The sequence below is a fragment of the Geotrypetes seraphini genome, unplaced genomic scaffold (genome assembly GCF_902459505.1).
Source record: "Geotrypetes seraphini unplaced genomic scaffold, aGeoSer1.1, whole genome shotgun sequence".
In the NCBI taxonomy this organism is placed as follows: Eukaryota; Metazoa; Chordata; class Amphibia; order Gymnophiona; family Dermophiidae; genus Geotrypetes; species Geotrypetes seraphini.
In genome coordinates, this window is record NW_022985982.1 from 170,396 (window position 1) to 172,746 (window position 2,351).

The 2,351-nt window shown below is 47.0% G+C and overlaps 1 long non-coding RNA gene across 1 annotated transcript; it reads right to left on the minus strand.

The window, feature by feature from the left end:
• Positions 1 to 1,509: 1,509 nt before the first annotated feature.
• On the minus strand, positions 1,510 to 2,116 carry LOC117352512. Its single transcript, XR_004537708.1, has 2 exons — positions 2,032 to 2,116; positions 1,510 to 1,897 (listed from the first exon to the last, which is right to left on the minus strand). It is a non-coding gene; the product is annotated as an uncharacterized LOC117352512 (long non-coding RNA).
• Between the last annotated feature and the right edge of the window lie 235 nt (positions 2,117 to 2,351).

A 2,351-nucleotide genomic window follows, 5' to 3' on the forward strand; every position in this document is an offset into this window, starting at 1 on the left:
GAAATGAACAAGAAACCCGAAGGGAAAAAGAGAAAAAACAAGAAAATAACGCGAGCGGGAAGGCAAAAAAGAAGTTTTCAACGGCCGTTGAAACCACATGCGTCTTCTTCGCTCCGCGGAAATGAAGAAACTGGAGACCACGCACTCCTCCGTCGGGCGGGAAGGCACTCGCGCATGCGCGGTGCGGCCAACTAGAACTTTCTAGTTATAAAGGTCCGTACCGGGGCTCCGTCGGTGACGTCACCCATACGTTAAGAATATGCTGCCTGCTTGTCCTGGGATAATCATTAGACTGGCAGGGACAACTAAAACAAGAGGTCATTCAGAAAAACTGAGAGGAGACAGATTCATAACGAATGCAAGGAGGTTCTTCTTCACCCAGAGGGTGGTGGACACCTGGAACGCGCTTCCCGGAGAGGTAATAAGACAGAGTACAATTCTGGGGTTCAAAAAGGGACTGGATGACTTCCTGGAAGCGAAAGGGATAACAGGGTACAGATAGAGGTTTACCGTACAGGACATTGAGTGAATAGGGTATGGATATTTTAGATTAGGTAGGGAACACTTTCAGGTCATGGACCTGGGGGGCCGCCGCGGGAGCGGACTGCCGGGCACGATGGATCCCTGGTCTGACCCGGCAGAGGCAACGCTTATGTTCTTATGACTCCATGACTGCCCCAATTGTGGCAGCGATGCTGGTCAGTTCTCCTATCTGAGGCTGTGTGGCAGCCATCGCTTCTAACATTCAGTAAAATAAAAGGACAAGCCTCACGTGGTCAGCATTTTTATTTTAATAGCAGCCATATAAGGGTTATTCTTCATTGTCGGATATAAATTCTGTCTTGTTTATGTATGGAGGGGATAATGCCTTGATCAGGGTTTCTCAGCCCAGTACTTGGACACCACCATTCAGGCAGATTTTCAGGATATCCACACTGAATAAGCAGGAGATAAAACTGTATGCACTACCTCCCTTTTAATGCAAATGTAACCGAGTCATATGCATTATGGATATCCTGAAAACCTGCCTGGATGGTGGCATCTGAAGGACTGGGTTGAGAATCATTGGCCCAGAAGAGGTGGTGGAGACAGAGAGTGTGTCCGAATTCAAGAGGACCTGGGATAAGTACATGGGATCTCTCAGAGAGAAAAAGAGATAACAGTTACTGCGGACGGGCAGACTAGATGGGCCAATTGGCCTTTATCTGCCATCATGTTTCTATGACCTAGCTGTAGAAAGAGGGGCACGTACCCCCTTCCTAAGCATGACTGGCTTGGCAGGGTTCAAATCCAAACTAAAGGCCCACTTCCCCTCACTGCTGTCAGATACCTAAACCCACTATAACCTCCCTAACCCTGAAATATCCTGTCTAAATTAGATTGTAAGCTCTTCTGAGCAGGGACTATTATTAGCACCCTTTCAATTGAAGCATCTAGTTATATGAACCTTTTGTCCATTCCTATTGCTGCTTCTCTCCCCCCCCCCCCCAACACTTTATTTCATTCAAAAACACAGTAACAAGGTCCAGCTTTATTCTGCAAATTAACCAAAAAACCAACACAATTAAAATGTCCAGGAACGAGATCAAGCCATGTGACTGGCAAAGTGGTAATGAAGGGTTGCTCACTTCCTCTTGCCCAACGCAATGGTTGTCTTGAGGACTTTGGGAACATAACGAATGGTGAGGGACACCCGGGTCTCCCGTGTCAGCGTGTCTCCGTAGCGGGAGTCGCAGCTGGCGATGTTTGCAACATTCTCAGTGATGAAGTCAGAGGCGGCAGGGCGGATTCCATGGAGGTAGCAGCTGTACATGTCCCCGCTGAGTACCAGCAGACTGCGTGGCTCCACCAGCAGGGAAAGAAAGTGCCGGTCCTGCTCCATTTGGCAGGTCGTGACCTGTAGCAGGGGAGGGAGAGAACATGGATCTTAGGAGCTGCAACACCCAGGACCGTGGATACAAGTGACAAATTACATAATAACTGGGCAGACTTCTGTGAAAATGCTTGGCATTAGGCTCAGATACCCCTCACCTTGATGCGACATCTGGACACACAAAACTGTTGTTTTCATGGTTTAGGATTGCTGATTTGTTTTCTATGGTAGTGTTGGAAAGATGGGAGGAGAAAATGTGCTTAAAACCAGTACCATATACAACATAATAATATACAGCATACTTTTCTTTCTATTTTGTACTTTAATTTTACCTTCCTTCCCTAACAGGAGACCTGAAGCAGTATGGGGCTCATAATCAAAACTTTAAAACATCCCAAAACCAGCCTAAGTCATCCCTTGGACATCCTAATACAGGGATATCCAAGTGCCGATAATCAAAATCAACTTTCTGGATGTG